The sequence below is a fragment of the Triturus cristatus genome, chromosome 1_1 (assembly GCF_964204655.1).
Source record: "Triturus cristatus chromosome 1_1, aTriCri1.1, whole genome shotgun sequence".
NCBI classification, from domain to species: Eukaryota; Metazoa; Chordata; class Amphibia; order Caudata; family Salamandridae; genus Triturus; species Triturus cristatus.
In genome coordinates this window covers 703,207,655-703,235,138 of record NC_140579.1, presented here as the reverse complement: position 1 = coordinate 703,235,138, position 27,484 = coordinate 703,207,655, and the positions used below count along the sequence as shown (strand labels likewise).

The 27,484-nt window shown below is 43.2% G+C and overlaps 1 pseudogene; it reads right to left on the bottom strand.

Moving 5' to 3' along the window:
* LOC146870906 (acidic mammalian chitinase-like) overlaps positions 1–27,484 on the bottom strand; it is a 195,596-nt pseudogene that overhangs the window by 102,060 nt on the left and 66,052 nt on the right.

Below are 27,484 nucleotides of genomic sequence, written 5' to 3'. Positions count from 1 at the left end.
GAATTGAAGCAGGTGGAGGCGACGGCGTTGATCTGGCGGGTCAAAGTGACAGAGGAGTCTAGAATTATGCCGAGGTTCCGGGCGAAGGTCCGTCGGGGTGGGTGGGTTTCCGAGGGCAGGGGGCCACCAGGAGCTGTCCCAGGCAGTGGGGGAGGACTCAAAGAAGAGGACCTCTGTCTTCTCCGTATTCAGTTTTAGGCAGTTGTTGCTCATCCAGGCTGTGACGTCTTTCATTCCTTCTTGGAAGCTGAGTATGGTATTTTCGGGGTTCCTTGTGAGAGAGAGGATGAGCTGGGTGTCGTCGGCGAAGGATACTATGCTGAGCCCATGCTGTCTGATGATGGCGGCGAGGGGGGCCATGTAGATTTTGAAGAGCGTGGGGCTAAGCGAGGATACTTGGGGTACTCCACAGTTGATCTCGGTAGGATCAGAGTGGAAGGGAGGGAGTCTAATCCTTTGGGTTCTGCCGGAAAGAAAGGAGCAGATCCAGTCGAGGGTGGTACCACGTCTACCGGCGCCGTGGAGTCTGACTGCGAGAGTGCGGTGAGAGACGGTGTCGAAGGCTACTGAGAGTAGGATGAGGGCTGCAGTGTGGCATGGGGATATCGTCGGTGGTGGCGAGGAGGGCGGTCTCGGTGCCGTGGTTGCTGCGGAAACCGGACTGGGAGGAGTCAAGGATGGAGTTTTTTTTCGATGAAGGTGGTCAGCTGGTCATTGATGAATCTCTCGGTGACTTTGGCTGCGAAGGGAAGGAGAGAGATGGGCCGGTAGTTTTTCAGGTCCATTGGGTCGGCCAAGGGTTTCTTGGGATTCTTGAGGATGGTCCAGCCTAGTTCCGGTGCTATCGCGGTGGCGGCTCTATGGTAGATGTGCGGGAAGCAGGGGTCCGTGGGAGCTCCTGAGTGTGTGTTCTTCATAGTCGTGGTGGTGTCTTCAGTGGTGGCAGGTTTCTAAGTGTTGATGGTCGGCTGGTTGTCGGTGGTGGAGAGCGGGGTTGTGTCCGCCGTCTGTTCACTGAAGTTGTCGTAGAGGGCCTTGATTTTCTGGTGGAAGTAGGAACTGAGCTTGTTGCAGAGGTCCTGAGAAGGTGTGACGTCTCAGGCTTCGCTGGGGGGTTTGGTGAACTGCTGTATGACATTGAAGAGTTCTTTAGCTTTACTTGCGTTGGTGTGGATTTTGTTTTTGATAAAGGTCCGCTTGGTGGCCTTTATGCGCTGGTGGTATTAAATTCATGGCGATCCTGTAGTTGTTCTGGTCTTCAGTGGTTTTCCTGTTCCGCCAGAGTTCCTCGAGGCATCTGCAGGAGCGCCTGGTTTCTTGGAGGTCAGTGGTGAACCAGGCGGCCTTCAGGGGGATTTGTTTGATGGGGTGGCGGAGTGGTACGAGCTTGTCAGCGCAGCCAGCGATCCAGAGGTGTAGTTCTTTGGCTCTACCAGTGTTATCCTGACCCAGAGGTCTGGAACCCTCCCAATGCAAACCACAAGAGGACACCAGATAGCACTTAAAGGACTTGGAACTATTTTCTGACAGAATGCATTCTTAGAAAACATATTCTTTGAAGGGCGTGGTTTGGACAGCAGGCAAGATGGCCACGTGATTGCGGAGCTCTGAGTCTCGTTTCTTGCATTTTTAGACATCAGAGAGATGATTTTTTCCATGGCAGTAAGTTGGAAACTGCAGAAATTATTTAGGAATTTACAGTTTAACAGAAAACGTGGAGGGCTCTGAACCGCTTCAGTTTTTCAAAGCTGGCAAAAGTTTTGAATCTTGGTCCCTCTACTTCTCTCAACATCCACCGTGCTCACAGACTAGACCCTATAACTGCTTCTAAACCTAGAGGGTTTATCATCCTCTTTATGGAACATATTGATCTTCTCACAGTCCCCAATGCAGCAAAACTAAAGAAGCAAATTATATGGTCTGCTCACAAACTTTATTTCTCTCAAGATGTGGCAAACATTATAACTGACAGACATAAGCAATTTCTAGATCTACGACCACCGCCATGGGCCATCAAAGTAAGATTCAGTCTTATTCACCCTTGCTGCTTTAAGTTGACCTTAAAAGACAAAACTATGACTCTTGATGACCCAGGAAAACATAAGACCTATCTCCATCAATGCGAGAAGTCCCAATGCAATACATGACTTCATAGCTTCCCTAGTCTACTTGTTATATTGTAAAGGTTATACTTTGGATCTCATATATTTGAACTGACATTACTTTTTCTTTACAGTTGTTTTTCCACGCATCAATGTCTATCTTAGATGTTATGACCATTTAGAATGTCCCTGTACCCTTCTTGCTTTTTTGTCAATTCCACCACTCCCTGTGCTGGGATGTATTCTTTCCCCTTAGGTAAGTCTTACAGTCGTCTTTATTAAGACTTGTACAGTCTTTTTCTTCATGTTTTCCGTCGTCTCTGTCTTTTTTGTTTATTCTTTTACTATTATCTTTTTTTCCTCTTTCTTCCTCCACCTTTCTTTTCAATTCTTTTCCTATTCTTTATGGAGATGAATATATTATCATTGCAATGGACCTGCCACAGTACATAATTCTTTATGGCCTGATATAACTAAGCACATTTTGAACATTACCGGGGAATACTTCATTATGGGTGGATATTGTAATCAGATGCTTTACCCAATTCTGGATACAGCTTCAAAAGTAAGATTTCTCCCTTCAAAAATGCATAAAGCTTTCTGTTCTGCCATCTCCTAAAAAACATTAGGAGACTATGCCATGTATTCCTCACCACACCATAACCAATCCAGAATTGGTTACTTATTTACATCTAAATCTCTTGTTCAAAATACTCTTAACACAGAAACTGGCTGTGTGTTGATTTCTCACCTTGCTCCCACTATCGCATATTTCGATTTATTGCCTATTCCATCTCACCCAAGGTGATTGAGATTTAATAATTCTTTCCTTGCAGACTCTTCCTTCAATACACAATATAATTAATTTTGTGACAGAAATTTTCAATTTTAATACACCTCAAGACACTTCTTTACCCACCCTCTGGAATACTTTTAAAGTATCTGCAAGAGGTTTTTATCATCGACTTTGTAAAAAGACAGAGGTTGACAAATATTCCATATATTTACTCAAGTTAATCAAAAATATTGAATTTGCTTTTTATACCACCAAATCCAAAATTTCCCTCCACAACTTGGTAAAAGCAAAATTTCACTTAAATGATTAAACACTCAACAAACTTCTTCTTCCCTTTTGAGAGAAAGCGCTAGGTATTATGGGGCCAGAACAAAACAGGAAAATATTTGACCAATTACTTACAATTCAACCAAGCAGGGAAAAAAATCTATTACAAATTCTCAGGGCCTACTGGTTAATAAAGATGCAGACATTTTAAATGAATTTGTCATCTTCTGTCATGAATTTGACAAATCCTTATACACCCATTAAGGTAATGCTTATGTGAATTTCACCCCAAAACCTCACTTGAAGCATGTCAATTTTCTCCAACTAGAAAACGATATATCCCTTAGTGATATCAGAGCAGCTGTCAAACAGTTAAAACCTGACAAGACACCATGACCAAATGGATCTACATCTGAATTTTACTCCCACTTTTATTTCCTTGGCTTTTTAAACTCTACCAATATTTTACTCATTCCCAGGATGCCTTGGGTACTTTTCAAGAGGCACTTATTTGTTTAATTCCCACAGAAAATCAGATTTTTCAGCTATGTAAGAATTATTGCCCTATATCCTTGGTAAATGTAGATTTTTACCAAATTCTAACACTTCAGATAGAGCCCCTATTGTCTCAAATTGTTGGCCCGGAACAAGTTGAGGGGCTTATTTATGAGCCCTTGTGTCACTTTTGCGCCACCGGTGCGTCACTTTTTGTGATGCACCAGCAGGGTAAAACATGCGCCATGTTGCATCATATTTACAAAGTAACGCATCTAGGTAGATGCGTCACTTTGTAAACCCCTGCGCCACATTATACCTAAGCCAGGCATAATGTATGCAGGGTGAGCGTTCTGACGCAAGTAGCCTTGTAGAAGTGATGCAGTGAAATCTAGGAGATTTCACTGCGCCACTTCTAGGACGCAAATGCGTCAATATCTTACGCCTGTCTCACAGCAGGCGTAAGACGGACGCAGGCACATTTGAAATTAGACTTACCCATGTGAAATGACCCATTGCTGGAGTTGCGTCACTTTTGTGACACACTCCAGCAATGCGTCATTTTTACGCCTACAGATACGTCAGAAATACTGACGTATCTGTAACTCCTTGCGACAAGATGCGTCATACTGTAAATATGACGCATCCAGCATGTCACATGGAGGGCGCAATGAAAAGAGACGCATCGCTGTTTTTACGCAGCGATGCATCACTTTTCACAAATGAGGCCCTGAATTTCTGAAGGGTCGTTTTGCTTCTGATAATACTCAGTGTCATTTTAATGTCCTTGGTAAAGGTTCAAAACTCTTCCATGAACTAGCTGCCATTGTTCTAGATGCTGAATAGGCTTGTGACTGTGTTAGATGGCAATTTATATTTGAATACTTGAAATGGTTTGGTTTTAGACCAAAAACTCTTATGGGTCGATTTTGATGTTGGGTGGAATTCCTTCCGCCCAACACCAACTTGGTCCTGGGACCGACCGACACCTGGTCGGCGGTCCCGGCTGCCTAATTAGGATGCGAATGAACACTGTTTAGTCGCATTCCTACATTTCACTATGGGAGCATGCATTACGGCTATAAACCAGCCGTAATCCATGCTCCCATAGGGAAATGGGAGGTGTGGTTCATCCAGGCACCCCGTGGCAGGCACCTTGAGGTGCAGGGATCAACAGGGGGGCACCATAGGTGCCTCCTAGGCCCCCAACCGGAGACTGCGAACCCAAGAGGGCCTGCTGTGGACCTCCAAACATGCTTTCCAACAGGGTTTCCATGTTAGACAGGCCAGCATGGAAACCATGCTGGAAACCGTGCAACGTAATTTCAAATGCGGAAAGGCCTGCCTTTGAGATTACTGTCCAGCTTCTGCCTGGAGGACAGGCTCCTGGAGCCCGTCGGAAGCCAGACAGAATGACCGGGTGTTTATTTTCCGACCACCTAGATCATAATTAGGCGGTCGGAAAGTAAACCGTGAGGCCCATTACAAGGTTCCGACCGTCAGTCTAATTTTTCTACCCTACTCGTCTCCTCAAGCAGTCACTTTTGCCAACGGTATGATTTCTGACTCCAGACTCCATAGAGCAGTGCGACAGGGATGCCCTCTATGCCCCCCTTTTATTTATTTTTACTTTGGAACCATTTTAACCAGGATCAAACACAATATAAACATTTCTCCTCAAATTGCTTTCTCATGGGTAAAACTTCATAAACAACAGGGTGGTATTAACGTTACTAATTTCCCAAAATGTAATGATGCATTTTGAATTAAACAAGCTCCTAACTGGTTTAACAATGATATTGTTTTATCCAAACCATTATGGCTGTTTCTTGAACAATTGTTGTTTCACCCTTTCTTTCTCATCCTTCTAGTGCACATTCATATAACATTTTGAGACCCCTCCTGGCCCCTCAACATTTGCATAAAACAAACTTTATAAACTCTTCTATATGGTATAATAAACATCTCAAACGTAAAAATAGAACTTTATTTTGGAAATCTTGGAGAGATAAGGGACTCAATTTGATTTCTCACTTAATTGATAACCATATGCCTATCTCATTCCCCACAGCCCAATCAATTTTCCATCTACCGCCCTCCTTGCACACAAATTTACAACACTCTCCCAGCAAATTCTAGACTCTATTATTGCATGATGGCAACGTACCTTGTACTTCAGAACACAATTTAATTTCCTAATTGAAAACCAGCCCTAAAGCATCTGTTTTATATAAATCCCATACCTGTCCCTTTCATATTAACCAGAAATCTAAACTTGAACTAAAATGGGAACAAGATTTACAATTAGATTGATCATTTTACCGTTGGGATAGGATTTAGACTAAAATCCATAAAGCATCGAGAGCTGGTGATACTACACAGATGTTATAATTGAAATGGAAACTTGTCTTGGGCGATCATTGCAGGTCATGTAATACACCTCACGGCGACTTGATGCATATGCTGTTTGTTTGCCCTCAGATTCATGATTTCTGGTTACAGGTCTGAAAACAGATTACTATAATTTTTAAAGTTACTGTTCCTTGCTCTATACAAAATATTTGCAAAATGTATTTTTAAGTAGCCTTTCCTATGATTGGGAACAATATCTATCCACCCCTCATTTATTAGGTCTCTTAGTTACTGTGCCATTTCACCAGATAACCTCAAAATGAAGAATAATGTGAATGTTTCTTACAAAGCATGGTGGTATGTCGTGTTTTAATCAGACACCCCCAGGATATTGGAGTAGAAACATGCACATTTTGTGGCACTTTATTTTCATATTTTTCACTAAATAAATGCTGCCAGGGAATTGCAGCATGCCACGTAGGCGAGCGGCCCAAAACTTGAGAAAAACGAATGCCCACCAGGTGCTTCATGGGAGATGGGCCCAGGGAGCATGAATTTTTATCAAATTTTCGGCCCAGCGCCTATGGGACACACACCAGGGCCTTGCTGCACTGATTTTTTAAAATGATTTGGATCCCCTAGTCATAAAAAAAAATGCCCCCGGTGCCCTGTAGGCCCAGGGCGGGATCAATTTTTATCGCGTTTTGGGCCTGCCGCCCATAGGGCATACAGCAAACCCAGTGGGGCATGTATTTTTTTTTAAATGATCAGGTCCTGCCGCTCATGGGACATGCGGCGAGCCCAGGGGGCATTTATTTTTATCAAGTTTTGGGCCCGGTGCTGAGCCTTAAAGCTTGATATAGATAAATGCCACATGGCTTGCCACGTCTCCTGTGGGCAGCGTGTCCAAAACTTGATAAAAACTAATACTCTCGGGTGCCCTCTGGGTGGTGGGCCCAGGGAGTCATTCATTTTTATTAAGTTTTGGGTCCGCAGCCCACGCTGCACGTGAGGTCCCACTCCCAGGATGCATTTATTTTTTTTGTCAATTTTATAAATTTTGCAGGACCTTTTGTAAAAAGTGTGGGCTTTATACATTACTGCTGGATCGCCTATTTAATCATAGATTAGATAGAGCCTATGTGCATGCTCTCACATCAGAGCTCACACAAAAACGCATATGGACGCTTTTAACACTATTTCTTGATCACGCTAGTGCATATGATAAAATGTCAGCTAATATTGCCAAAGAGGTTTCAAAACCTCCTTGAATAGATATATTTTATAGATATTTTCGACTCCTTTTTCTTCCGCTTGTACTGTTTAGTTGATGTTCACAATATTTTCATAATTACTGTTTTCTAGCTATTCGTAAAGTGATATATTTTTTTATGAGTCTCCTTTACCTCTCTCCCCTTTCTTTTCACCCTCAATGTTATGCTTTATTGAAATTATATTTTACTCATGCTTCATTACTTTTACTCATTATTGTTCTATCATTTATTATGAATACAAATATGTTCACATAGACTTGTACTTTTTTATCTTTGCAATTTGCTATTCCGTTCATAATGTTACCAATTCCTGTTTCAATTTTTAATAAAGTATCTTTAAACAGTAGAAACAATATTCTGTGATAATCACATGTCCCATCACCTGGCTTGGACTTTCCCCAGGCTTCAACCTTCACTCACTGAGTGACCCCGCTCCCCGCAGAGAAAATCAATTCTATCCAACTTCAAAAGTTTATTGTGACATCAGGTACTAAGTTAGATGATCAGACTACGTGCGCACAAGTTCACACACATGTACATTTTATTAAATCGAAGCTGGTATTGGAAATTGTTTCTCCTTTTTCAGTGTCTGGATTGGAAGTTACTTAGTAGATTAAATCTGGCGGCCTGACAGCATGTGACAGGGTACTCAAAACCATCTTTGTAAGTTGTATATATAAAAATGTAAGCACATGTGAAGGCGCTTTACTGGAATTGAATTCGCATACATATAATAGTGAAAGGGTCGATCAGTGAGGCACCTTCCAAGTATTTGTTTCAGGTTCACAAATAAAGTCTGAGAGTTTGGTTATTAACAGTGACCAGATCATACACAAATGAGTTTTGTAAAAGCCTCAACCCGCTGATATGTAGATATTCGACCCAGTTGTTTTGGTTGAAAACATAGGTTTAGCAGGCACCTTCTAACTGTTTCAATTTCAGCAAGGAACATAACCCTTCATGATCCATCAATAAAGAATTAGAAGTTTTGAAAGAGTTAAAAAAAATTACAATCCTTATTTTGGTCCAGAGTGTTCCCATTGCACACATACATGTTACATTTTTCATTTCATATTTAGAATGAAGGGAAGAGCTCAGTTGGTGCATGTCTAAAGCAGAATTCTCAAAAATAGTACATGACACAATGACATAAATCTTTCTATCAATGGTTACTCACACTTTCTTGAGGTTATTGTACTCAACATAGAGAGCATCATCATTCCACTCTTAAGAACAATTTTGTGTTCACTCATGGTGGCGAAGGCATAGACTCCATGGGTGCAGAGGTGGGGATCAACATTGTTTGGCTTGTACTTGGCAGGCTCAGGTCTATACTGGGACCAGTTGGTGAAGTAGCAGAGGAATTTGTGGCAAGAGCCTATAAGACAATGAGCAGAGCTTAGTTCAGGGACAATTGCAGAAAATTCTGACCTGCCTCATGCTAGCCAGCACATACATGATATACAGGAGTCGATTTTGTACCTCTAGGATCTGTTAGCTATGGAGGTCTGGAACCTCTCGTGCATCTGCAACTGACAATGCATTTACTTTACACATCTAGATCCTATATCATTCTAGAAAGTTCTCATGCAAAATATATTTTCTTAGCATTCACCTCTTTATTGGGCAGAAGCACCTTACAAAACAACATTTGTATATCTACACACAATGGTCCAAATTCATAAAGCCATTTGTGCTGGTAAATCATGTTTACAAGTGCAAATGGCAGGATTTAAGAATGACAGTCATTCATGAAAGACGACCTAGCAGCCATGAATCTATATACAGAGTTATGTATCAATGGGGTAACCCGATAGACCACTGGACTCGGGTGAATAGTGGTACACAAAAGAATAGTCACAGTGGCAATTATTCACAATATATCAACAGACAATACATGGTCAAATGAAAAAGAAATATGACAACACCATAAAATATCATACAGTAAATTAATGTTATTTAAGCGATTAGGTAAGGATTGTCAATAGATCAACGGTTCACAAGATAAACTGTATATCACATTCTACAATTTTGAAAGACAGGTGCATATAACGTGAAGTGACAAGTGCGAAAATTGGGATCAGTGCGAGTGGTGTGCAGTGGAAAGGTGTTCAAGTATATACATCAACATACAGTGGTAGAAAACCAATCCTGCCAGATGTCTGGCAAACTCAATTAATGCAAAGTCATAAACAACTGATGCAGTTAATAGTTCACTGCCGTCCAGGTTTGTTGTAGAAGGAAAGAAAAAGTTGACGTTTCGACCCCTATGGGGACCAGCAAACTGAGCGTCTTGGAGGTGGGGTCTTCATCAGGACCAAGGGGGGGGCGAGTAGGGAAGGGGAAAGGACCTATGGACAATGGTATTCGATTAGTGAGGTGTGTCTAAAAAAGGGGGGGGAATTTACTCCAATTGACATATACTGAGAAGTAAGAATTACCAGTGTTTAATCATTTTTGGATACACCACCACAACCCACCATTCATTCAATGTGGCAACTTCCAGATGTAGTGGGACACTTCAAATGTGGAAAATGTAAGGCCTGCTGCCTGACGATTGAGACCAAAAAGTTCATTCACAGCAACTGCACGGTAGATCTCAACACTCTTACAAACTGCAACACGAAAAACGTCATCTACGCGATTGTCTGCCCCTGTGATAAAATCTACATAGGACAGACAACCCAAAAGGTCAAATGCCGAATACTGCATCATTGCAGCCGGATAAGATGGGGAACCGTGGGGGCTCCCATGGTTGACCACTTTCAAACATTTAACCATCCACCTGAATCCTTGAAACGGCTGATCATTGAAGCAGTCACACTGGGTATCAGGGGAGGAGATCTGGGATTAATCCTAAATACCAGAGAATGCAAATGGATGGACCGTTTCAAGTCTGTACAAAATGGCCTTAATGAACTAGATGCGACATATGCCCAACTGTCCCTATTAAGTGGCCAATAACAAATGGGCCTCACACATATTAATCAGTACCTTCTAGGCACTTTTGTCTATCACACAGTAACAGATATGTAGTTATCACTGCTCTGCATACCCATGACTGAGTTACATTACACCATGCTTAACTCCTTTACTTACACTTTACAAGGTTCAGTTAAACCGATGACACTAACTACCCTCCATGATAGAGTGGATTTATAGAGATCTCCCACACAGTTGCTTTATTTGCATTGTATAAATGCCTTCCTAAAGATCCACCGACAGAATGTGCGCTAACTATGTTAGACAGCCGTTTCTCATTCTATTACAAAAGCGCTATTGTGACTGTTTTATGTTAACCCTTCATTAATACTCTCGGTTGCCGGTAACATTAAACTGTAACTATTCACTTGTTCAATCTGAATAAGTTAGGCAATATGAACTTGCTTGTATCCACATTGCTGTGAGAATGTTTGCTGTATCACTTTAACAAAAGCCTATTAAAACTCTGTGATCGATATCCTGTCCTTTGGAATCGATCGGCAGAGCTAGAATCCTCCTTGAAAATACATGCATGACTTGCTCGTTTTGACCTGTTACTTAATCTGTCACATGACACCAACCGGAGTTAGCTGTCAGATGCATCGACGCTTCCCCGAGAGGTATGTCACATCCCTTTTTCCTGCTTTTAAGCTTTTATGCGCACACGCCTTATCTCCGATAAAGATCTCGTTAATCATTCTGCTAACAAACTGACTCGCGCCAACGCGCTGCTTTTCCTTGTTTAAGCGTTTTCCTGCCTTTCAAGTCTAAATGCGCAAACACTTTGCCCTTCGTAAAGGATTTCAACTCGTTATTTAAATAACTGACTCGCGCATACGCGCTGCCTTTCCCTGCCGAGGTCGCTTTCCGGGCCTCGTTCATTTGAAGCAATTATCAACAGCAGTTGGCTTTACAACACTTTTAGGGGGTCGCACTTGTACACACCCGCATCCCGTTTCTGTGCCGAAGCCTTTCTTTTACTTCACGCGCATTGCCCTTTATGTAGTCTGTTAGTCACCCCATTGTTTTATTACACTAATTCTCTCCGTACTAACTGGCTTGGCTAATTTCCTCTTGTCAAGCACGTCTAGGCGCTGTCAACCCTGAATTGAACGTTACCATATGTAGCTTCAGCTCAATATGCATGTGAACCTTTGACTAGGCGTGCATTTCAACCACGAATGTATATATCCTTTTGAAGAGGTTTTAATCAGATTGTTTCCTCGTCTCCTTCCTCTTTCCTCCCTACGCTCTCAGCCACAGGTTACTCATGAACCTAGTGCCATCATACCTGTTTAACTCAGTCCACCATAGACGACTCTGATCCTATGGGACTCCTTCTACGTAATTCTCCGTGAGTATATGGCCATTGTTGTTGCTCCGTACTGTACTCCCGTTCACTAGTGTAAATCATGATCCTAGCAATAGTCTTCTCGTTTCTGTCTACCCCACCCTGTAGGAGCCGCGCAGGCCCACAACTGTAATGTTCCAGCAGGAAGGACTCTTGCTGATGCTGGTAATTCTTACTTCTCAGTATATGTCAATTGGAGTACATTTCCCCCCCCTTTTTAGACACACCTCACTAATCGTACACCATTGTCCATGTGCTTCCCCCTCTCCTACCCGCCCCCCATCCCTTGGTCCTGATGAAGACCCCACCTCCCAGACGCTCAGTTTGCTGGTCCCCATAGGAGTCGAAACGTCGACTTTTTCTTCCCTTCTACATCAAACCTGGATGACCGTGAATTATTAACTGCATCAGTTGTTTATGATTTTGCATTAATTGAGTTTGACAGAGATCTGGCAGGATTGGTTTTCTACCACTGCATGTTGATGTATATACATGAACCACCTTTCCACTGCACACCACTCGCACTGATCCCAATTTTCGCACTTGTCATTTCACGTTATATGCACCTGTCTTTCAAAATTGTAGAATGTGATATACAGTTTATCCTGTGAACCGTTGATCTATTGACAACCCTTGCCTAATCGATTAAATCACATTCATTTACTGTATGATATTTTATGGTGTTGTCATATTTCTTTTTCATTTGACCATGTATTGTCTGTTGATACATTGTGAATAACTGCCACTCTGACTATTCTTTTGTGTACCATGAATATGTATACAACTCAGGATTTGTCTGCTATGAATGCGGATAATTCCACTGTCACACAAGGTCACACAAGGAGTGTGGAATGGGCATTACAAGGTGTGGTTCAATTTGCAAGTATGTTAATAAGGAAAAACTTGAACGTTTGTTGACATTCGCAAACTCCAATCCAACTCTTTTCAACAGTAAAAATAGTCAGTTTTGTTCTTGTATTTGAGACTCCTATGTTTGCCTACAAACACTATAAACTATAACCCGTGCCTTCTCCAGGCACTGCTCCTACCATTTTACATTATATCACTTATATCATTTAAAGAAATAGTATTTACAATAATAGTTATGACATCACAAATCACATCTTTTGTGAGAATACAGTGCATAACAGAGTGGCGAGCTAAAATTAATGTAGTGTGGCTACCGAGTTGAATACACTGTGCATTGAGGTGTGCGAGTCATAATAATTTGAAGGTGTTACATAAATTATAAATTAAAGGTATAAGTTTACAATTTTAAATTTTTGTATAGTTTAAGTATTTGTAGTTAAAGAAAAAATAAAGTTATAGTAATTTAAAGGTGATGCATATTGTATACATGTAAGGTAGAACTATAACTTAAAACTTTGTAATATTTGTGTATTTTAAGTTTGGTTTGTACAGAAAGAATATTAATCACCACAAAACTTTCCATCCTCTGCCAATGTAGAAAAAGCTATAGGTCTGGTATTTTTCATCGAGAATCATCAAAGTGGGGTAAAGTTATTAGCAACTAAAATTCTGAGGAATTTCTATACCTGGGAATCCAAACTATAACTTCAGACTGGTTACCATTGCCCTCATAAGGGGGAAATTTAGTGTAGTGCATTTTTAATTTTGTACATCTTTAAGTTTCTTTTTATTTCTATAAGTACCACAGTGCTTTCTAGGAACTACCACATTACTACGTAAACTTCTTTTAAAATAAATAAAGTAATAGAACTACTTTTTCCTACCTTTACAGACAATTTTTTTAATTGATTATTAATTATGTAAATTGTGTAATACTTATGTATTTTAGTTATATTTTGGTGCTGGCTGCTGGGATTGTAGGGGTATAGTGTGGGAAGTAAATTAAGTAATAATTAAATAATTAATTTAATCAAACTAATATTGTGACAGTTGTAAATTATTATTAAAATTAATTTTAAATACTTCTCATTAAAATAGTAAACAATCCTATATTAATCGAAAATTAATTATTTTACGATTTTTAATTATGTACATTGTTTCTTTTTTTAGTTTTCTAATAAATATATATTTTATGTTAAGAGTTTAATATTTCATTCTAAATTGATAGGGTTATGCCAATATGTAATGTGTTTGAATTAAGTACTTTCCTTACTGTTGCTTAGACTGGAGTGGGAATAGTAAATGCAACCCCTCCTATGTCCAACACTTTCCCTACTGTTACTCTGACTGGAGTGGGAAAAGTAAAAAGAACCCTCCAAAATCTAACGCTTCCCTACTGTTGCTTAAACTGAATAGGGAATAATAAATATAAGCCCTCCAATGTCCAATGCTTTCTCTACTGTTGCATAGACTGGAGTGAGAATAGTAAATCCTATCCCCTCTGAAGTCCAGCACTTTCCCTACTGTTCTGCTGACCGGGGTGGGAATAGTAAAGATAATCCCTCCAAAATCAAAAGCTTTCCCTACTGCTGCTGAGACTGGAGTTGGAGTAGTAAGTCTAATTCCTCCAATATCCAACACTTGCCCTGCTCATGCACTGTTTGGAGTTGAATATTAAATTTAACCCCTCCAAAGTCCAACAGTTTCCTTACTGTTGCTCTGACTGGATTAGGAATAGTAAATGTAACCCCACCTGGATTAGGAATTGTAAATGTAACCCCACCAAAGTCTAACACGTTCCCTGCTGTTGTTTAGACTGGGATGGGAATAGTAAACATAACCCAGCCGAAGTCCAACATTTTCCCTACTGTTGAACAGTTTGGAGTTAGAATAGTAAATCTATCCCCTCTGAAGTGCAACACTTCCCCTCTATGACATGACACACCACTCTACGACATGCCACTCCACTCTATGACACGCCACTCCAGTCTCTGACATGCCACTCCTCTCTACGCCACTTTATTCTACCCCACTTTATGACACTCTACTCCACTCTTATCATACTTTACAACACTCTACTCTACCCTAGTCCTCTCTACAGCACTCCACGCCTTTCCGCTATACGCTATGAGACTGTACGCCATGGCACTCTACGCCACAACACGATACAACACAGTATTCTATGACACCACTCTACGCTTTTCCACTATATGCCACTCCACTCTATACCCCTCCAATGTAAGGCACTGTACAACACTCCCCTCAATAACATCACCTTCCACTCTACTCTACAACATGCCACTCCACTCCACTCTGCTCCTCTCTACTCAATGAACACCACTCCACTTGCCGCCCCTCCACACATGGGATTTCACTCTATGGCACTCCACTCTACGCCACTCTACCTTAGTACACTCTACTCTATGCTCCACACTTTTCCCCTCTACACCACTCCACTCCACTCTACGCCACTCCACTTTACGTCACACCACTCTACGTCACTCCACTGCACTCTACGACACGCCACAACACTTTGCACCTCTCCACTGTACGCCACTCTGCTCTACACTATTCCACTCTACACCACTCCATGAGTGACAGTATGTCATGACACTCTATGCCACGACACTGTATGCCACTTCACTCTACTTCACAGTACAACACTCTACTCCTGTCTACTCTACTCCACTCTACTCTACTCTACACCATTCCACTCTACAACACTCTACTCCACTCTATGCCAAATCTTTCGACTCCCCTCTAAGACGCTTTCTGACACTCTACGACACACCACTCCACTCCACTGTACGACACTCTACTACACTCTATGACACTTTACTCCACTCTGTGCTATGCCATTCCACTCCTCTACTGTATGACATTCCACTCCACTCTATAATGCTTTACTCCACTCAACACTACACCACTCCACTCCACTCTACGACACTTTACCCCATGCTATGCCTCCATAGTACCACATTCCACGCTACGCCGCTCCACTCTACTGTACTCTATTCCACCCTTTGTTCGCCATAAGTTGGCAGGGTATGCTCAGACGTGAGTCCCTTGCTCACTTTGCCACTGGATTCAAGCAAGCCTGGCTGAAGACGGCTGAAATTCCAGAAACCGGTCCTAGGAAGCTTGTTTCCGGTCCAGTGAAGGCATGGCTTGGCAGTTCGGGCTGGACTGTTCCCATGAGGCACAGGGTCAGACTGATTTGCATATGGCCATGTCTGAACTGGGGTGGCAGAGTGGGCTAAAGAACGGTGATGGATCAAACCCAGATCTGTTGACTGGGTGTGAGTATTTGATTGGTTCTGATGCTCCGTCCATCACCACCCCCCCTTTTGTACCCTTTTGTACCACTCTATTCCACCCTATACAACTCAACTCTACAACATTCTTCTACACTCTATGTCACTCTACAACACTCTACTCTACTCTGTGCCCCTACACTCCACTCTACGACATTCTTCTCCACTCCACTCTATGCCAATCTACCACACTACTCCACTGTAACACATTCAACACAACTCCCTCTATGCCAGTCCACCCCACTTCACTCCACTCTACCTTAGGACACACTACTCCAGTCTACTCCACTCTATGCCACTCGAGTGTATGACACCATATGTCACTCCACTCTACAACACTCCACAACACTCTGCTCTACGCCACTCTACAACACTCTACTCCACTGTATGCCACTACACTCAATGACACTTTGCAACACTGCGACATGCCACTCCACTCCACTCGATTGTATGACACGTCACTCCAATTTCTGACACTTTACTCGACTTTATGTACGCCTCTCCACTATGCTCCACTGAACACCTATCTACTCTATGACACACCACTCCACTCTATGCCACTTTTCCTCTACTCTACGCTGCTCCACTCTACAACACTTTACTACACTCTACTATACTCTTACTCTATTGCCCCCACTCTAGTACACTGTATGACAATCTACAACACGTCATTCCACTCCTCTCTAAGACACGCCACTCCACTCTAAGACACAGCACTCCACTCTAGGGCACTCTCCTCCATTCTACTCTGTGACACTCTACTCATTGACACTCCAATTTACATCACTCTACTCAACTGTATAATACTCCACTGTACTCCATGGCACACCACTTAATTCTACACCACTCCACTCTAGAAGACTCTACTCCACTGTATACCCCTGCGCTCTATACGACTCTATGACACTCCACTGCACTATATGACACTTGACTGTTGTTGGACTTGGCCCTTTTTGTAGGGTCATCCCTAAACTTTTTGCCTTCCTCCTGTATTTTTTCTGACCTGTTGTTGGCTGTTTTATGACTCTGGGCACTTTACCACTGCTGATCAGTGCTAAAGTACATATGCCCTCCCTATTGTAAATTGCTACATTGATTGGATTCCATGATTGGCTTATTTGGTTTACTGTCAGGCCCCTGTAAAGTGCACCAGGAGTGCCCATGGCTTGTAAATCCAAATGCTGCTAGTGGGCCTGCAGCACTGGTTGTGCCACCCACAGAAGCAGCCTTGTAAAATGTGCGTAAGGTCTGCCATTGCAGAACCTGCGTGCAGTCTGGTACTGTCATGCTGACTGGGCAAGGGCCCCCCTTGCCAGTCCCTAAACCTTCCCTTAACTTCATATTAGTCACCCCTATGGTAGGCCCAAGGGCAGGGTGCATTGTAAGTGTAAAGTAGGACAAGCCCTGATGTGTGTGGCATGTCCTAATAGTGAATTACAGCCATTTTTGTTTTCACTATTGTAAGGCTACCTGTTCTCATAGGCCAGAATGGGCTGCTGGAATTATTACACTCTATAATCCTAGCAGACTCAGGGAACATGGTAGAAACTCGAGTATGATATGCCTGAACTCAGAATAATAAAATACATCTTGTAGCAAGGTTTATTTTAATGTTCTGTGTTTGCAAATACCACTTTTAGAAAGTTGGTATTTGCTTGCTTATTCATTTCAGCCCGCCTCTGCTCTGATGTGTATCTGCTGTCTGGCTTGTGTGAGTGACAGGGCTGGGGGATTCCAGGAGACAGTCTGTTCAGCCAGGTGGTGAATAGAAAGATTACACCAGGATGGGTGGGAGGAGTACACCTGGACTCTGAATAGGGCTGTGCTCTGCCACACCAATGCTGGCTCCCCCTCCTGTGGAGCGTCTGATGTCTCTGCCCTGCACACTGAAAAGACAACCCAGAGTCACCACAACAAAGTGCTCAGAAACCGGACTGAACTAGGCAAAGGCCCCCTGGCCGCAAAGAACAAAAGAAATGTAGTATAAATATAGGAGCCCTGCTCCTAAGAAATCAGATCCTGCTTGAACCACGAAGAACCTCTCCCCGACTAGAAGGGCCTGGGAAAGCTGAAGGAGGAGTACTGTCCCTGACCTGGGGGATTGTCCTGCAGTGGGTGCCTTGCTGAGAAAGGAGAGGAAAAGACTGAAAGAAACTTTGTAGAACTTGTGCTTCAACTTAAATCTCCAAGGGCTTGTGGGTGAGCTTGCCCCCTGAACGGAGTCCCAGGAATATTGGACTCCTTCTGCCTCAAGAGCCGCTGGACATTGCCTTGAAACTTGCCCCACCGCTGGAGCCGCGATCGAAGTGCGACTCGAAACCCTGTTCGTTCTGCAGCCATGTCCGTGGCCGCCCGCACCGTGTGGCTCCGCTCTGCACGAGCCGTACCCGCACTGTCCACACGCCCTCACCCCGCTGCACCCTCCCCCCGTGAGCCGCACTGCTCGCCTCGCCGCCTCTGCCGCTGGCTGCTAAGGACCGGAGCGCCCCGCCGGGAGAGTCTGCCCCGTACGTCGAAGCATACCGACTGCCCCGTACTGCGCCGCTGGGTTCAAATTGGCATCCCCGCTCCAAGGCAAGACGCGTATCCCACACCGCACCTTGAAGCCGCTACAACCCGGACCGTCCGCTCCGCCCTGCAGCCCCGCCCAGACGCCCCGAACCGGGGTATCTAACCAAGCCGGGCCGCACCGGAGGAGAGCCAACGCACGCTCCTGGAGTCCTTCACCTGCAGCATCATCCGCGTCGACCCCTACGAACTGCAAAGGTACTGTAAGAGTCCGCAACGTTAACTAACTCTTTTTTGGGATACGATCTTCCCCGAAACGAACCGCACAGTCAGCGCGAAGCGCACGATACACAAAGACACGCTTATCATTAACCAGAAACGCTCCTTCCTAAGAAAGTATTGTGGCCTCCTGTTAAGAAACGTTATTTGGGTCTTGTACTAAGCCTTTTTATATAAAGAATACTCATTTTTATACAACCCTGGTGTGGTGTCCATGTGTGATGTTGTCACTGAACTGCTGTGTGTATTTACAAATGCTTAACCTAAAACGCTCTGAAATTAGCCTGGTCTGCTCGCGCCACGCAACCTAGAGGGTGAGCAGGGGTTATTTTAAGGAGTAAGTCCCTTGCCCTGACGAGAGGAGAGGGTCCCTGCTTGTCACAAGTACTTACCTGTGCCAACCAGAGACCCCCGATTCTAACAACTGTACTCTTTGACACCACTTCATTGTATGCCGCTCCACTCTAGAAGTCTCTACTTGACTGTATGCCCCTCTACTCTACGCCACTCTACTCTACTCTACCCTACCACTCTCCATTGTAAGACAGGCCACTCTACAATGCTCCATTCTATGACACTCTAATCTACTGTACTGAACAAAACTCCAATCTAAGATACTCTACTCCACTCTATGCCTATACACTGTACTCTACAACACGCCACTCCACACTACAACTCCCTGCTCCACTCTACGCTCCACTGTATGCACCTCCACTCTGTGCTACTCTACTGTACTTGACGATTTGCTGACACTTCACTCTATGACACTTACTTTACGGCACTCCACTGTACGACACTACACTACGACACTCTCCTCCATTCTACTTTACAACACTCCACTGTAACACAATCTACTCCACTCTTTGACACTCCACTCTACAAGATTTTACTCCACTCTATGCCACTTTACAACACACTTCTTGATGAATCTCCACGCGATGACTGACATTCGACTTAAAGGCACTCCAATCAACAACACTCTACTGTACGATTTGAAACACATATTTAAAAAAATATATAACAATCATTGAAATTCAATGAAAAAAACAAAACAAAGGTTAAAGTTCAGTTATCATTATGAACATGTTTATTTTTACTATACAAAACCAACTTAAACCGCACAAAGCTTAGAAATTCTACAGTTATAACTTGTGCCCCGCTCGAAACGTTCTATAACTTGTGCGCCTCCGTACATAGTGTTGTGACGGAGGCTCCTGGCAACCATTTCTTTTTTTGTGGATGCCTCGATCCTAGCTTTACAAAAATTGGATTTTTTTTACCCTTGGGGAGGTGGGCATCCACAGGGACAAACACAGGGCCTAGGGGGACCCTGCCACATTATTTTTTTTTTATTTAACCTCAGGACAGGTACTAAGTCCCCATGTCCTGTAATGCTGCCTGCAACAATAATCTTCATGTTGCAGTCAGCCAAACAGAGTGCAAACATGCCTCTAGAGCATGTCTACCTTGGGAGTGAATTGGCCCAAGGGAAAAAAATCACCCTGGGCCAATCGGAACACTCCATTTTTTTAAACTGGGTTAGAGGGACTCTCTTGAGAGTCTTTCGAACCAAACCAGCAAGATATACAGATATTATTAATCCTTATTATCTCTAAAACTACTTAACGGATTTACACTAAATCACAAAAAGCACACTTTCTGTCCCAAGATCCACCTTCCTGCCAAATGTCATGTGATTCTGGTCCGCAGTTTCTGCTGTAGTGCTACCTAAAAACGTCTATGGAAAATGCATGGGAAAATGTGTTTTTGGGACCGCCTTTTTTTCTCAGGCCCAACTTGACAGATGCAGGTGAAGTGGATAAACAGGTTTTTTAAAGTTTCAAGAAGATTAACAAACAGTTCCAAAGTTGTTAGCAAACCAAAAATGCTCTTCCTATGGAAAAGCAGACATAACTGTAACTACCCATTGATGACCGCTAGTGGGTAATATATATGTATGTGTGTGTATGCGTGTGTATGCGTGTGTGTCTGAGTGTTTGTATTGAGGTGAGCAAATTCAGAGTGTCGCTGGTGTTGCAGGGTGCTCTATACAGGAGCTGCTCTCCACCTAAACTTAGGAACTACCCAGAGTTCTCTTCTTCTTTTTTCCATAATTTATTTGGTACTCTAGGCCTGAAAGGGTATTGTTTTGACTTATACTGGGTGCTCCCTTGTGTCTGGACAAAGCTAAACCTCTCTGAAGAGCTGTAGTGACAACAAAACACGTGTCAGGAGTTGCTTTTACTCATTTCAGTTTGGCTTGGATAGTATTTTACCAATCCAAAGCTGTAATACTGTGCCTGGAGTGGTAAATGGCCTTTGTCATTTTACACTTCAGCATGTGAGGGCACGGTGCTAATCCTATGCTTAAAGACTTAGCTGTAGAAATGGCAAAATACCTTTTTCCTTTCTATCTCAGGGCGGATGGAACTGTGCTAATCCTATGCTTAAATACTTTGATAGAAAAGCAGTCATTTGAGTTCGGCAAATTCAGAGTGTCTATGGTGTTGCAGGAAGCTCTATAAAGGAGCTGCTCTCCACCTTAACTTGGGAACTACCCAGAGTTCTCTTTTTCTTTTTTGTAGATACATATATAAATATATATATATATATGTGTGTGTGTGTGTATATGTATAGATATATATATTTATATACATGTATATTACCTACTGGCGGTCGCCAGTAGGTAGTTATAGTTAGGACCCTGTTTCCATAAGAAAACCGCAACATTCTATTTTGAATAACTTTGGCGCCGGTCGACGAATCCTCGCAAAATTTTCAAAATAGGTGGGGCGCTGCGCTCCGCTCCTACCCTGAAAGTCTCGGGGGGATTCGTCATGCGGGGGCTGAGATAAAAGGGGGGTCCCAAAACACGTTTTTCCCATGCATTTTTCCATAGGACCTTTAGACACAGCTACAGCCCGAACGGCTGAACAGAGTTCCTTGAAATTTGGCAGAGAGGTAGTCTACAGGTCAAGGAAGTGCCTTTTGTAGGTTTGGTGTAAATCTGTTCAGTAGATTCTGAGAAAATAGCCTTTAAATCAATATATATATCTGAGCCAGCTTACGGTGCGCTTACGGTGCGCTTACCGTACGCGTACGGTGACGTGCGCGAGCGCGATTCTGATTGGCTGTTCGATCTAAGTAAACATTCGAATCGGTCGAAACCAGGAAGCGGCGGCCGCCATTTTCTCTCTCGCACTCCGAGGGGGGCAGCAAAAACAAAGACAAAAACCATCTAAAGGGGCAGTATATTTAGTTCTTAACCACCCAGCATCGATATAGGTGTCCCCAAACAACCCCCAAGGCCAAAAAAACAAATTTTTTTTTTTTTGAAAAATCGCCGATTACGCTTACCGTACGCGTACGGATAAAATAAAAAATAAAAAAATAATTATCCACACTCTCCACACCCCGTGTGCAAATGGTGCCCGAAGGGCTCCATTTGTGCATGGCTTATATAATCACAAAATAGTACAAATGAATACCTTTTCACAACGAAGCGCATAATATGTCCCCCATGTGCGCACGGTGCGCCAAGCGCATCGTGCGTACATGGCCCATCCCGCATAACGTGGGCACGCGGTGCGTGCAGCGCACCGCGTGACCACCGTGCGTGCACGGCACTAACTGCGTAAAGTGGGCGCGTGGTGCGCGCACGGAACGAACTGCGTTAACTGGGCGCGCACGCCACGAATGGCGTAAAGTAGCTTAACATTTAAAAAACCGTACAAATTCACTGAAAAAACCATAGGTTTCACACACGATATAGTTAGGAATTAGCATTTAAAAAACCTTGCAAATTCACAGAAAAAACCATAGGTTTCACACAAGTTATAGTTAGCTGTACATTTCACTCGTAAAAAACCAATGAAATTCCCCCGTTATAGTTAGTGCAGGCAACTATAACTCACGCGACCGCAATCCTCTGCTGATGACATATGTGTCTTTATGAAAAAAAAATATTTGTAATATATGTATAGCTAAAATTTAATGGAAGAAGACATGGGCAAATAAGTGTCTAAATACAGTATTAGCATCAGCAGAGGATTGCGGTCGCGTGAGTTATAGTTGCCTGCACTAACTATAACGGGGGAATTTCATTGGTTTTTTACGAGTGAAATGTACAGCTAACTATAACTTGTGTGAAACCTATGGTTTTTTCAGTGAATATATATATGTGTGTGTGTATATATATATTATCTACTGGCTGTCGTCAGTAGATAGTTATAGTTAGGACCGTGTTTCCATAGGAAATCCGCAACATTCTATTTGGAATAACTTTGGCGCCGGTTGACGAATCCTCACGAAATTTTCAAAATAGGTGGGGCGCTCCGCTCCGCTCCTACCCTGAAAGTCTCGGGGGGATTCGTCAAGCGGGGGCTGAGAAAAAAGTGGGGTCCCAAAACACGTTTTCCCCATACAATTTTCCATAGGGACCTTTAGTCCAAGGTACAGCCCGAACGGCTGAACAGAATTACTTGAAATTTGGTAGAGAGGTAGTCCTCAGATCAGGAAAGTGCCTTTTGCAGGTCTGGTGTCAATCTGTTCAGTAGTTTCTGAGAAAATCAAAAGTAAAATCATATATATATGTGGGCGGAGCCTAACCACACATCTCATCCTGAGATCTGATTGGCTGTCAGCACTTCATCCAAGAAGTGTTGGCAGCCATCTTGGGACCAATATACATGATAGCACCTCATTAAAAAGCCTTGCAGTTAATAGAAGGTTTTAAGACTTTAGTTACATTATAAATCATTTGTTGATGGTACCATACTCATTTTAGGAATTGTGGTATGTTCTAAGGTGATTTCACCTTGTGAAAAAGCCTTCTGCTGGGATATCATGATTGAGAGAAAAATATTTTCTCATGCTTTTCCCACAGAGGTTTGGAAGGTGATCTATAAGCTAAACTGAGAACTTATTTTCTGTAAATTCACATTATCTTTCTCAGTCATGTGAGAATGAAGTCTGACATTCTCAGTAAAACATGTACATCCAACAAGGGCAGAGACTGTCAGTTGATTCCTTTGTGTTCTACTGCAGCTTCCCAGAGTGTTCCAAAGAACAACTAGAGCGCTAACAGTCCTACTTATGATAAACGTATGGCACACCTGAAGCCATCTTGCTTGGATTAAAGTGGTAACTCTTAAAACATTTAATTTAAAAAGGAACAAAATAAGGGGGTTCATTTTTCCATAACAAGTATGATTAGTGCTGCTGAAAGAAAAACTAGGGCACATTTTGACTTCTGAAATCCTCTTTTATTTCATTAAAAAATTCTGACATGCAGACTGAAACATGCACTTTCAATACCAGCAGCAGTTTTCCCTGGTGAGCAGTAGCTTTACTACAGTGATCTAATGAGCAAAAAGAGTGCTAACATTCTGAATTCATGGCAAATGTGTGACACATCTGAATGCCTTCTTGATGGAATCAAAGTAAAAAACTGAAAGTATTTCCTACTGAGGAGACTGCAGTAAATGAGGAAATTAGGAAACTTCATAACAAATAAGTCTCCCAAGATGGCCACCAGAGACAAAAGAGCCCAAATGTAGCCCAAATATCACCCAGATGTAGCCCAAGTATAGCCCAATGACAGAATGTCCCAGAGTGTTCTTAAAAACAACTAGAGCGCTTACTGTCTTCATTATGACAAAAGTATGGCACACCTGAAGCCATCTTGATTGGAATAAACTGGTAACATTTAAAACATTTAATTTAAAAAGGAACACAATGAGGGGGTTCATTTTGCCATAGAAATTATGATTAATGCTGAAGAAAGAAAATGAGGGCACATTTTGAGTGACTTCTCAAATCCTCTTCTATTTCATTAAAAAAATTCTGACATGCAGACTGAAACATGCACTTTTAATACCAGGAGCAGACTTCCATGGTGAACAGTAGTTTTACTACAGTGATCTAATGAGCAACTAGAGTGCTAACTTTCAGAATTTATGGCAAATGTGTGACATATCTGAATACCTTCATGATGGAATCAAAGTAAAAAACTGAAAGCATTTCCTACTGAGGAGACTGCAGTACATGAGGAAATTAGGAAACTTCATAACAAATAAATCTCCCAAGATGGCCACCGGAGACAAAAGAGCCCAAATGTAGCCCAAAATCACCCAGATGTAGTCCAAATATAGCCCAATGACAGAAGTGTGCAAAACACTTATTATTTTGTGTTTTTGCAGTGTTATATAGTGCAGACTTGTCAGGTATTGGAGTGCTTTACATGAGCATTGGTTACATCACACAAGAACAAATTCATTTTGGTTGTAGACATGGGGAGACTAAGTGATTTGACCAGAATCACAGAATGTCGAGCTGAAGCAGAAACTCCAACCTGGTTCCCCAGTTGCAAAGTCTGCAGTTCTGGAAGTAACACCACATCCTCTCCCCTAAGTGCAACATTTAATCAAGTGGTCAACTGGATAAAAAAACATAAAGATAACAAATAATTTAAAAGTGCTTTGTCGCTATTTGAAAACTCTGAAAATATGTCCTTATTTTAGTCTTTTAGAGCACTAACCATAATTTTGATGCAAATAAGACCCTCTCATATATGTAATTTCTAAAGGAAATGCTCTAGGTATTACAGTTTTGATTATATAAAGATGACGTCAGGCGTTCCACACTTTTGTAATAAATATAGAATGTTAGCAATCTAGTTGTTCATCAGGATACTGTTGAGAGGCAGAGGCCAGGGGCACGGACTCTGACAATTGAAGGCAGGTAAGAGGGTGCAAAGGCAACAATTTAACCACACTGAGCAGGCAGGAAGGGCCGTGGCAGCACAACAGACTATGGAGGGCAGTGGAAAGGGGGGCAGGGGCAACAAACCAACAATACAGGACTTGCAAGAGAGGCTGTGACAATGTAATAGACCATTGTGGGCAGAAGGAAGAGGCAATGGTAGTACAACCATACATGCCAACAGACCCGATTCAGCCAGGAAACGTCCAATGTTTTTAAGCTCAAATGGGCTTTATTTGATCTGTCTCCTGTCTACAATCTCCTCTTTTTCAATGTAACTCAAAGGGGAAAATCAATACCCCAGTTTTTTTTCAAAATCTTCCTCTTACCAAGTTCAAAATGTTCGCAAGTATGGTACATTGGATCATGGAAGGAAATGGGGTAGGGACATGGACTTGGATAACAGAGGACAGGAGGGACATGGAGAGGTGCACCAAACTGACCCTGCAGGGCAGGCATCAGGGTTTGCAGCAGCACAATACACCACACAGGGCATGCGGGACGGGAGTGCAGCACAACAATCCATAGAAAGCAAGAGGGAGGGGACAGGACCATGCACATGGACAACAGAGAACAGAGGGGCAAGAGGCAATGGTAGCTAGCTGACCATAATGGACAGACAGGAGAGAAAGCTGCAGCATAACAGACCATAAAGGGCAGGAGGGACGGATCAGGGGCATTACAATGGAACAGACAAGCCAGGAGGGAGGGAGTAGGGGTCTGCACATGTAAACAGAGGGCTGGGGGCAAGGGGGCAGGGCAGGAGCAGCAAGATAGTCATGGAGGTCAGGCAGGATGGGCACTAGAAGCAAGACACACCATGAAGAGCAACAGTGAGACTGTGATGGCATACACACAGACCATGGAGGGAAGGTGGGAGGGGGTCAGGGGCAGCTAACTGACCACACAGGGAAGGTGGGAGGGGCCATGGCAGCACAGAAGACCATGCATGGCAAGTGGGAGGGTTAGTGGCAGCACAATGGCTATGATTGGCAAGAAGGAGGGTGCAGGGGCATGCACAAAGGACGATGGAGGATAGAAGGGAGGGTCAGGACCTGTGCACAGACAAGAAAGTTCAGGGGAAGGGGCCTCACAACAGACCGCACGGGGCAGGCAGGAGGAGCAGTTGCAGCACAACAGACCAGGGAGGGCAGAAGGGTGTGGCAGTACAATGGACCATGTAGGACAGGAGGAAGAGGATAGGGGCATGGCATGTGGACAGGCAGGGTGGAGGTGGCAGGGACAGGTTACAGTCATCTGACAATGCTAGGCAGGTGGGAGGGGAATGGCAGCTCAACAGAACACTCAGAGTAGATAGGAGTGGCAGGTCCATGGAACATGGTGGGCAAAAAGGATGGAGCAGGGGCATGCACAAAGACATCGGAGGGCAGGGGGAAGGAGAATAGGGGCAGCAAGCTAAGCACAGAGTTTAAGCAGGAGGTCAATGATGGGGCATAGAATTGGGCAATGGAGGGCAGGAGGAGGGGACTGGTACATCATACTAAATTGAGGGCAGTGGCAGCACATCAGACCATGCATGGCAGGAGGGAGGAGGCTAGTCCATGGATTCACACAACAGAGGATAGGGAGGAGGGGGATGGGGCAGCAAGCTAACTGTTCAGAGAAGGCGGGTATTAGGAACTTTATTGTTTTTAAAACGTGTGTCTGTGCGAACTACTTAAAATATGAACAAGTATGCAGCATAATCTCACTTTTATTCAGGAAGAAGAGGACATTTGTGACTGTGACTCCGGGCTCACTTGGCAGAAACACCCCCTTACCCTCCACCCCCTATCGCAAAATGTAATGCCCGTGAAAAGGGTAGTTGAACACAGTGTTATATAGAACATAGTCCTGAGAGCACGATTGAAAATGAAAACTAGATCTAGTGTATGGTATAAACTATGCACCAAAAAGTGTGATATAAGATGAACCGGGCGTGAAATATAATATGCAATACATTGTGCGCAATGACAGATTCATTGGAGAGCGCGAGATAGCACAGGCACTAGCGCGTGCTATGCGATGTGCGCCTTGGAGTGTAATATGCACAGGGCAGTGTTGTGTAACCTAACTAGTCTCTAAAGTTGTAATATAAAATATGTGCTGGGGAGTGTAACGTTGCATATGCA